Below are 11,393 nucleotides of genomic sequence, written 5' to 3' on the forward strand. Positions count from 1 at the left end.
TAGGTTGGACATAACCTGCCGGATAGCCTATTGCCCCAAATTGTATGGTGGCACTTGAATGGGAATTGATTGAGATAAAGACTAGTTAAAGGGTAATGGTAAAATGGGAGTGTTATCTAGCAAGTCATTAACAGTCATAATAACAATTAGTGGACCACTTTCCTCTTGGTCCAGTGCTTTCTCATAGATATCTCAACAACCTGAAAGCTAGGTTTCATGGCTACCATTTCACAGATGAGGAAATCAAGGATTAGGTGAGGATGTGTGGTCACTTAAAATGTAAGTAAACAGAAGAATCAAGATCTGAACCCTAGTTTGAGAAGGATGCTGCCTGAGAAGGAGTTCAAGATCTCTAAAGTGGAAACCAGAATGATTGATTGCCCTGCATACTTCATCTGGATTTGCAAGAAAGTAAAGATTATCTGGTACGTACTTGCTAGGAATATTCATCCCTTGTCCACTGGTCTGGGTAGTTAGGTAATAGTTAGGATTGCTGGGGTTAACTCCTTTCTAATCATTTAGAGAACATTAATTGAGCACCTATTATGTGTCATCTTTTGTTTGACTACAACTCCCTTTTCCCAGGCCTCTCTCTGTCCATTAAGGTGGGTACCAAATAGGGCTCTGCAGTCCTTGACGGGGTAGAGGCCCAGGCAGCTGGGCAAAGATGGAGCAAAGGAGGGTGTGGAGGTGAGAGCCCGGCTACAGCCTGCACAGTGCCCAGAGGCGGCTGCAGCAGCAGCCCCAGATTTACAGCTGCCCTGGCGCTGATGCCATAAAAGCAAACGATCCTTCTCTGTACTAATTTCTGTGTAATTAGATTTCTCCTGGCATGGAAAGTGGGGGGTGGGGGGGAGCCAGGAAGGGAGGGTGCCAAGAACTCTTTGCAGAGGTGGAAGCAGGGACTGTGGGACACACATAGCTTCGTGAAGGGTAGGCTGGGCACAGGGATCTACATGCCCTGTGACAGATGGGAAATACAATGATTCACACATGGGAAGCAAAGTCCTGATGTGACAACACCCTTGTGCCTAGGATGGGGACAGACTAACCTGGGATCATGTACAAAGATCCTGAAGCTGGGAGAATAACTCCTGGCTAATCATGTACACATGGAAGGCAATGAAATCCTCGGAGTTTCTGCACACAGATTTCCCCCACAGGCAGCTAGATAGCAAAATTCCTCAGAGAGGCCTGAATAGCAGAGAATTCCTGCAGACCCATTACATTTACATCCACATTTACAAAACAATATATACATGCACATTTACCTGTGTGAGCGCAGGTACATACTTCTCTGAATCAAACACAGAAATTACAACATCTGCACTAAATATAACCTCCACAAATGTTTGTTCCCTCCTCCACCCCCACCCATTGCCAGTCCACCTCTTAGAGGCAGAAAACTAAAGGATGAAAAAAGCCCATTCTTTAAGTAAAGTTTTCTTTAATATACTTGAAGATGGTAAATCAGAAAAAACCAAGAACTGCATGATTCCATACATTGGTGGGACATAAAAACGAGACCAAGAGACATGGACAAGAGTGTGTTGGTAATGGGGGGGGGGGAGAAGTGAAGGGGAGGGGGGGAGGGGGAGGGGCACAAAGAAAACTAGATAGAAGGTGATGGAGGACAATCTGACTTTGGGTGATGGGTATGCAACATAATTGAATGACAAGATAACCTGGACATGTTTTCTTTGAATATATGTACCCTGATTTATTAATGTCACCCCATTAAAAATTAATAAAAATTAAAAAATATATATATATACTTGAAGATGAATCCTATTAAGCCAAGAAAGAAAGTAAAAGAGGATTGAAGTAGGAACCAAGAGGAATGTGGGGATGATTAGAGAGGGGAAGATTCTGCAACCTTGCTTTTCTTGGGAAGAACAGTCTTAGGAAAAAAATATACAGTTGTCACTATCCACCCCTTCCTAACTTGTGGTGACAATGACTATGGATATGGCAGTAATGCCATTTGGAACAACACTGCTACCAAGCTAAGTATTCAATATGCACTGAAGTGTATCTGTGGAAGGACCCTCAGAGGGCCTCTTATCTGATCTCGCTCTGCAGCCCAAATTTCTTTTGCAGTAAGCCTGCCAGGGAGTCAGCCAGCTTCTGCTTCAATGCCTCTTTTGAAATGGAGCTCTTTACTTCATATGCAGTTTGCCCCTGTCACTGGACAGCTATGGAGGTTAGAATATTCTTTGAAGTAATTCAAATCTGTCTTTTTTGTACTATTTCTAACTACCGTCCTATCTTCTTGACATAGCTCCTAAAACGTACTCTAATGTTTTAGGACCAGTTCATTGAAAGCATTAATCGTCCCTCCACAACAGCAATAACAATTAGATGCTCATTGGAAAATCAGGAGATTCTGATCTCCGCAGATGATCGTCATGTACTTATCTTAAACCCTTGTTCTAATGAGTAATTCCTGATTAACCTGAATAATGAAAATGTATCACAGTAAAGAAAGATTTGTCATGCCTTGTTATCACTTCATAAGGCCATCCTTCTAGATACCTGGCACAACACCAAGATATTTCTATTCCAATAAAGCATGATCATCATGTGCTTGGCTAGTAAAAAGGAAAAGAGTCGTGTATTAAAATATGTTTAAAATGACTTGCGTGAGTGATATAAATATACACCACAGTCATCATCATTATCAACATCCTCCTCCATTGTTTATTTGCCTTTTGAAATCCCTGCTCAGTCTTGGGGGTAGGAGTAGATAAAGAAAGAGGGAGGGAGAAAATTAACATTTATTAAATGCTTACTATTACCAGGCACTGTGCTAAACACTTATTCTGTCAGATAGGTACAATGCCTTTACAGGTGAGGAAATTGCGCCCAAAGAAGTAAAGTAACTTGCCTGAGGTAATACAGATAGTAACCAGGGAAGTCTGATTCCAAAGCCCCCACTTTTCCACCTAAACCATGGACTGGTTAATTTTACTTCGGTGTCATCAGTGCCTCACCGAGTATATTTATATTTCTGCTGTGACACTGGTGAGATGTGCTGGGCTCAAAGATACCCTTCTCAGATACCCACACTCCCTACAAGGGAAGCAGGAGTTCAGAGCCTAAATTTTGTGGTTTTTGTACTTGGTCACATTATGGCCTTCATCCAGGGGTGACCACACATAATCACGAGCAGCGATATGCTCATTGTCACACATTAACGCACTATCACGTTCGCACCGTCACACAAAAAAACGCTGTCACATTCAACCCACACAGAACTCACACAAACTGGCAGTACCCTCTTCTCCCAGGCAATGGTGTGCATAACCAGCAGGGGTCGCCGGCACACCAGGAATTACCACTTGCTGGGTTTGTCTCCTTCTGCCCTACAGGATGGAAATGTTCCTCTGCCTCTGCTCTTCTAAAATCTCTCGCTAATCCCTTCCCTTCCCTGCTTTCCCTTCTAGCTGCCCCCCACGGCCTGGACCCTGCGGGTTTGTGACCATGAGCTGGATAGTTGCCCATTGTGCAATACCCTAAATGACCAATGCCAACCTGGATTCTGGATGTCAATCCTGCTTTAGGAATAAATGGTCAAGTTGCTGATAAGAAGCTTGGAGTGCCCAAGCTTCTGGTTCACCTTTGTCCAATTAGGACTCCCCCACCTCTCATTGCCTCTCCATCACTATTGCTTCTTAACATTCTTCACTCCACCCTGTGCTGGCCATCATTTTATTGTACCAGTGTTCATGTAACATTTGTCCCAGACATCCTCAAACTCCTAGAATCCTTTAGCTTTCTCATTTTGGGAAGCCTAAGAATGAAGGGCGACGTAAATCTCTCATAGATCTGTGGCCAGTGGTTTTGAAGAAGAAATCATGGTTTGGGGAGTATATGGGAGGAACACAGGTACCGTGCCTCACAACAGAAAGAGAGGCCAGGTGTCTGCTCCCTGCTGGAAAGGGGTCCAGACACTGGCTGTGAGGCAGTTGTGGCTGCCTTCTGGGAGTGACATCTCTCTGCTCTTTTCTGCCTCTCCCCACCCCTGTTGTAGCAACAGCTCCCCAACATTTCCAAGCCCCCACCTCTCTGCAGCCCCCTCCCCTCATCTCCTGGAGCCCAGTGATTGGTTGCTGCCTGCTGCAGGGCCGGCTGGGTTTATGGCTCTGCGGCAGCTGGGGAGAACACAAGGCCAGCGACAGAAAAATGGAAACCAACCAAGAAACGGAGAACGATGAAAGAATAAAATAAAGGGAGACAAAGACAGAGGCAGAAAGTCCTTAAGAATAACAGATAACAAAAATCTAAATGCTGAGAAGGACAGACTGAAGTGGAGATGAACATATAGAAAATTATAGACATTCTGATAAAAGATGAAAATGTGATAGGGATGGGTAGAAAAGGGAGAGAAAAGCACAGACAGACAACATTTGGATAAGCTTAAGAATAGGAATTTGCAGGGCCTTCCAGGGGACAGGAATTGGTAGTACACAGAGGATGGATAGACGTCTAGGAATTCTCAGAAGTTCTCTAATATGGAAGAGGCTCGAGGAGTTTGCTGCTAGTCCAGTCCTGCCCACACCTGTGCCTCCATTCATCCATGCTAGATTTTTCCATGTTCACTTCCTCCTGGAATTTTAAGGTTATTACAGAAATGTTTCCATTAAGGATGAACCATGACAGTGTGGAAGGATCTTGTTCTATTTTCCATGAAATGAATGGAAAAACTGAGGTCTGAGATTTGGAAGGGATTTTTTGAAAAAGATTTTATTTATTCATTTTAGAGAGAGGGAGAGAGAGAGAGAGAAGGGGGGAAGGAGTAGGAAGTATCAACTCCCATATGTGCCTTCACCAGGCAAGCCCGAGATTTCAAACCAACGACCTCAGCGTTTTAGCTTGACGCTTTATCCACTGCACCACCACAGGTCAGGCCAGGGAGAGATTTTAATATTAGAACTATCCTTTATTAAATCTGGATTACAAATATTGATCGACTTACGACCTATGCAACTTATGACCGTTCAACTTTACGACCACAATCGCTAGCCACGACTGCTCCGCGTCTGGCAGCGCAAGCGTTGCCCAGCTGGGCGTCCGACAGTGTGGACCAGCTTCCGGTAGCACTACCATCTCTGCGTGCACCATTTCAACTGTTATCCCAGACTCGGTACAGCAATTTGTGTTTTGTGTCTTGGATATTTTTCATCAAACCCCTCCCAAGATGTCTACCAAGAGGAAATTGTCTTTGCAAATATTAAACCAGTTGTACTGGTAATGCAGTGTTTTACTTAAACCTGACGAATGTAAAAATAAGAAACGAAGTGTAGAGATGATACAAATGGCATAAAATGAACAAAAAAAATTATGATATATAACAATAATGAAAGAAATTATGATAAAATATGACTTAAAGATTTTTATAACATCATTTCACAGTACTGTACATATAGCATACTCAACTTACGACCAAATCGTGTTACGACTGGTCTGTCGAACCCAATCATGGTCATAAGTTCAGCACTAGCTGTAACTTGTAAGGTTGTTGGTACAGGGCACAGGGATCTTACATGCCCTGTGACACATGGGAAATACAATGATGCACACATGGAAGGCACCCTTGTGCTTAGGATGGGGACAGACTAACCTGTGGTCATGTACAAAGATCCTGAAGCTGGAAGAATAACTCCTGGCTAATCATGTACACATGGAAGGCAATGAAATCCTTAGAGTTGCTGCAGATTTCCACCACAGGCAGCCAGATAGCAAAATTCCTCAGAGAGGCTGGCTGTCATGGCATCTCATTTGGCACATACCATGTTTACCTTATAGTTATTTCTCGATATATCTTTTATGCTAATATATCAGCTCCTTAACAGCAAGATCTGTGTCTGCCCTTCTTTGTGGCTCCCACAGTGCCTTGTTCTTGTTTATTGAATTAACCAATGAATGGCCCCTGGAGATGTTTAAGCAGACGTTGGACGATTACCAATGAGGGATGTAGCCCAGGGAATTTCTGTATTGAATGAGAAACTGGAAATATATCTCTAAACACCCTTTTGGTTTTGAAGTTCTGTCAGTCTATATATATAAATCTGTGTTTCTTTTCCTAGCTCTTCAAATATGCAGGAGTAAGATATAAAGGGGGGAACCCCCAAATTACAAAGTACCTACTATGTGCTAGACTCTGTACAAGGCATTTTATACGTTTGAGCTCATGTAATTATCACAATAACTTTTCCAGGTAGGAGTTATCCACATTTTTCAGATGAAGGCTTAGAGATAGATGTTTTGCTTCAGGTTACATCAGAGATAGTCGACCTTTCTATACCTACCGCCCACTTTTGTATCTCTGTTAGTAGTAAAATTTTCTAACCGCCCACTGGTTCCACAGTAATGGTGATTTATAAAGTAGGGAAGTAACTTTACTTTACAAAATTTATAAAGCAGAGTTATAGCAAGTTAAAGCATATATTAATAATTACTTACCAAGTACTTTATGTTGGATTTTTGCTAAATTTGACAGAATAAATCTTTATAAAACAACTTACTATAGTTAAATCTATTTTTTTATTTATACTTCGGTTGCTCTGCTACCGCCCACCATGAAAGCTGGAATGCCCACTAGTGGGCGGTAGGGACCAGGTTGACTACCACTAGGTTACATGGTTAAGAAGTATGACAGATTAAGTCTCAGAGACTAAAGTCTGTGTGTCACAACACTGTGTTTCTGCCAATCTGGGAGATTTCCACAGTCTCAGAAACTCAAAGAAGGAGTTGAGGAATAGGGGAAACAGGGAGAAGACATAATTTCTAAATTTAGGGGTGGGATATTCTGGACTCCAAGCTGGGGAAAAAAAAGTCCACCTTTGTGAGAACAGGACATTTCTGCTCTCACCTGATTATCATCAGACTCAGAGAAAGAAAAAAAAAAGTGTGAAGGACCAGGACAGGGGACCTGAAGATGGGTATTAAACACTGGAGTCTCTTGTCATAGGTAAGGTGTTGGGAGCACGGGGCTTTGGGGTGCATCTAGAATGCAGTCATGGAAATTCCAGGTATTTATCTTCCTTTTAGAAGGGATGTTGGGAGTCTAGGTGAGTCTAGAGATGTCTAGGCTGTGGGGGTCCTAATCAGTGGCAGGGCTTAGGCTAGTGTTGTGCAGTAGAGATTTAACACAGGTCACACATAAAATTTAAAATTTTCTAGTAGCCATATTTAAAAAAAAGTAAAAAGAATCAGGTGAAACTAACATTAATAATACATTTTGTTTAACCCAATATATCCAAAACATTATAATTTCAACATGTAATCAATATAAAATTATTTAATTCTTTTTTTGGGGTACTAAGTCTTTGAAACCTATTATGCAGTTTGCACTTACAACATCTCAGTTCATTCTAGTAGCCACATTTCAAGTGTTTGGTAGTTGCATGTAGCTGGTGGCTACTATAGTGGACAGTGCAGGCCTGGAGTGTGCTTCACACTGGGCTAGTCAGAGAACAAGATGTCTGATGTTGTATCCAGACATCTTGGCTCCAGCCCTTGATTTTTCTTACATGTTAAATTAGAAGTCCTTTTTTTTTTCTGAGTCTGGAGACATACACCTACTCCCACAGGTCAAAGAATTGTGTTTCTATTGCAGGCTCTGTGAAGTCCAGCCGCACAATAACTTCTACGGGCAATGCTCTCTTTTAAGCTCTTTGATGAGCCGCTAGGTACCTCCTGAAGGATAATCTGGTGATTTTTTTTTTTTTTGGTATTTTTCTGAAGCTGGAAACGGGGAGGCAGTCAGACAGACTCCCGCATGTGCCCAACCGGGATCCACCTGGCACGCCCACCAGGGGGGCGATGCTCTGCCTATCCGGGGCATCGCTCTGTTGTGACCAGAGCCAGTCTAGGGCCTGAGGCAGAGGCCATAGAGCCATCCCCAGTGCCCGGGCCATCTTTGCTCCAATGGAGCCTCGGCTGTGGGAGGGGAAGAGAGAGACAGAGAGGAAGGAGAGGGGGAGGGGTGGAGAAGCAGATGGGCGCTTCTCCTATATGCCCTGGCCGGGAATCGAACCCGGGACTTCCACACGCCAGGCCAACACTCTACCACTGAGCCAACTGGCCAGGGCCTAATCTGGTGATTTTCAGGAGTCATTTCCCTAGCCTTTCTGCCACACCTGCTGCTGCTAATATCTTTTTGACTCATCTCTTCTGAATTTCTTCCTCTGTCTTCTCCATGACTCTGCATTCTCCATACTTCGCTTTCATGTTGATAGTCTCCTAGATGCTGCTGCTCTTGGGCCTCTTACCCTCTTACTGTACCTGGGGAAGACCTGCGTAATCTTTCCTACTCTCATCACCTTTACTTTTAAGGTTCTTAAGTCTATCTCCAATTCCAAACTCTCTTGAGCTCTGGACTTAAAATATCTATCCAACTGCCTACTGAATTTCTCTTTCCTTCAGAAGATCCCAAAGACATTGGGAATTCAACAAGACAAAATTGTAGCAATCGTCTTTTCCCTCAATGTACTTCTCCATTTATATTATTTATTTGGTGAATGGCATCACTAGTTATCTGGTCATTGAAACCAGAAACCTGGGATCAACTTGACTCCTTTTTTTTTTTTGAGAGAGAGACAGACAGACAGGAGGGGACAAAGAGGGTGAAAAGCATCAGCTCATAGCTGCAGCACTTTAGTTGTTCATTGATTACTTCTCCTACCTGCCTTGATGGGGGTAGGGGCTCACAGCTGAGCTGGTGAACTCTTGCTCAAGCTAGCGACCTTTGGGCTCAAGTCAGCAACCATGATCCCACACTTAAGCTGGCGACCTCAGCGTCCCAGGTTGATGCTCTATCCACTGTGCCACCACTGGTGAGGAGGCATTGACTCTTTTTTTGTTCACTTCTGATATCTAATTATCACCAAGTTTCATTAATTCTGCATCCTAAACAATTCTGCCCCTTTTCCTTTTTACACAGCGTAAGTTCAATGCTCACTATTTTTTCCTGGAGTTATTACAGTGGGTTGCTAACTGGTTTCTCTAGACTTTTATGATCTACCAATAGAGTGTAAGCTTCATGAGGGCAGGCATTCCTATCTGTTTCTCAGTGCCTAGAACAACACCTGGCACACAGTGAGCACTCGATGAATATTTGTTGAGTGAATGTATGAGTAAATGCTTTTTAGTCCACGTTTCTAGCCTCACTTCACACACCACGTATAATCCTTACTCTGCAGCCCTATTTGAGTGTTGAGACCTCTGAGCAAGTTATGTCTTTTTTTTTTTTTTTGAGAGAGAGAGAGAGAGAGAGAGACAGGGAGAGAGATAAGAAGCATCAACTTCTAATTGTATCACTTTAGTTATCCATTTAACTGGGGGGCTCCTGCTGAGCCAGTGACCACTTGCTCAAGCCAGCAACCTTGGGCTCAAGCTAGCGACCCCACGCTCAAGCCAGTGACTTTGGGGTTTCAAACCTGGGTCCTCTGTGTCCCAGTCTGACACTCTATTCACTGCGCCACCACCTGGTCAGGCTGTTTCACTTGTTCATGCATTCATTGGTTGATTCTTTATGGGCCATCACTAGGGATTGAACTTGCAAGCTTGGTGTATTGGACGACCAACTAAGCTACCCAGCCAGAGCCTAAACATAATGTAATATGTTTTCACCAAGTGCTGTATGTAGTATTTCAAATGTAACTGAATGAAGTCAAGTAGGGCTTCATGGAGGAGGTGTCCATTGAGCTGAGGGGAAAACGTGTTCAGAGGCATCCAAAATAGTGCCTAGCCTAACCAGGCGGTGGCACAGTGGATAGAACATCGGCCTGGGATTCTGAGGACCCAGGCTTGAAACCCCAAAGTCACCAGCTTGAGCTCAGGGTCACTGGCTTGAGTGTGGGATCACAGACATGACCCCCAGGTCTCTGGCTTGCGCCCAAGGTTGCTGGCTTGAGCAAGGGGTCACTGGCTAATTTGGAGTCCCTATGTCAAGGCAAGTATGAGAAAGCAATCAATGAACAACTTAAGGAGCTGCAACCATGAGTTGATGCTTCTCATCTCTCTCCCTTCCTGTCTCTCTCCCACTAAAGAAAAAAAAATGTAGTGCCTATTTTTGTGGAGTGATTCTGTAAAACTGGAGTCCAGGGTTCCTTAGGATAGGACGGGAAATGGAAAGTGGGACTGCAGACCCTGACTGGCACTCAGCAGTCTGCACTTCACATTCCCGTAGGTAACAGCCAGCCACTGAGGTTCTGCCAGAGGGCAGTAATGTTTGGATTCATTCATCTCCTACCAAATAATGACACTCAAATTCCTATTTGCTGCTTCTTGGTCTGACTTTTCCTCTCACACTAGTTCTTAAGCCCATTCAGGTCCATCAGTTTCTGCATGGATGCTGGGAAGCAAGGAGAAAGAGAGGATCCATTTCAGCAGGGGAACAAGTAGAAAGGCTGAATTGCCAAATGCCACACAAGTAGGAAAAAAACCTCAGATTGAAACCCAGGTATCTTCCCTCCCTGCCAATGAAGTCAATTACCCCTCCCTGAGCTCCCTCTGTCAAAGACCAGGCCCTGGATCCTAGGTAGGCAAGGGAAATGGCCCTCAGCTTCTGGGAACTCCCATCCTGAAGATGCAGATTTCACATCAGGAGCCATACAAAGGGCAGAGATAGGAGCAGCTGGGGGCTCTAAATATCTGGGTGGAGGCATCTGATGAGGGATGAGGGGTTGTTCACAGAGGAAAGGAGCATGAGGCAGGTTTAGGGAAGTGAAGCAGAACTGGGCTGGGGAGAAAAAAGGTGAGAATGACCCCTGTCAAATTTTGGAGGCTGGAAAGAACAAAAGCCAGGCTGCAGTCCTTCTAAGTGCTTTCAGTTTGGCAGCCTGTGTGTCAGTGACCTTGTGCAGCTACCCTTATGGCTCCAGTGGGGTGTGTGTACCTTAGCAGGGGCTGTGGGTGAGAGTGGGGGCTCTGGGTTCCTGTTTTGTCTTTCTCTTTTGCACTCAGGGGCCACCTTTCTGGAAGCCAGGATATCTGGGTTCCAGATTCTTCCCTCCCTAACCACCCAGACATAAATCACAAGTGATTTCATTAAATGTACCTCCTGCTGGAAATGTTGGCTCATAATTCCTCTCTGATTAACCCCCACTACCCCGGCAAGTTTATAGGCCAAGAGTGGGAGGAGACACAGGGGAGGGGAAAAAGAGGGATGGGGGGAATCCCAGGCAGGTGATGGATGCCTCTGTCAGCCCAGCTCATATTTATTAATAGTCTTAATACGGGAAGCAATAAAGAAAGAGAGGGATTCTATTAATTAAATCAGTTATAATTAACTTTCATTAAAGGAGGATCAATAAAGAGGAGTTGAGATGGAGAGAGGAGAGATCCATTATCTCTAATTTCCTTGGAAGGGATTCAGGGAATGAGAT

This window comes from Saccopteryx leptura, chromosome 2, assembly GCF_036850995.1.
Source record: "Saccopteryx leptura isolate mSacLep1 chromosome 2, mSacLep1_pri_phased_curated, whole genome shotgun sequence".
Classification (NCBI taxonomy): Eukaryota; Metazoa; Chordata; class Mammalia; order Chiroptera; family Emballonuridae; genus Saccopteryx; species Saccopteryx leptura.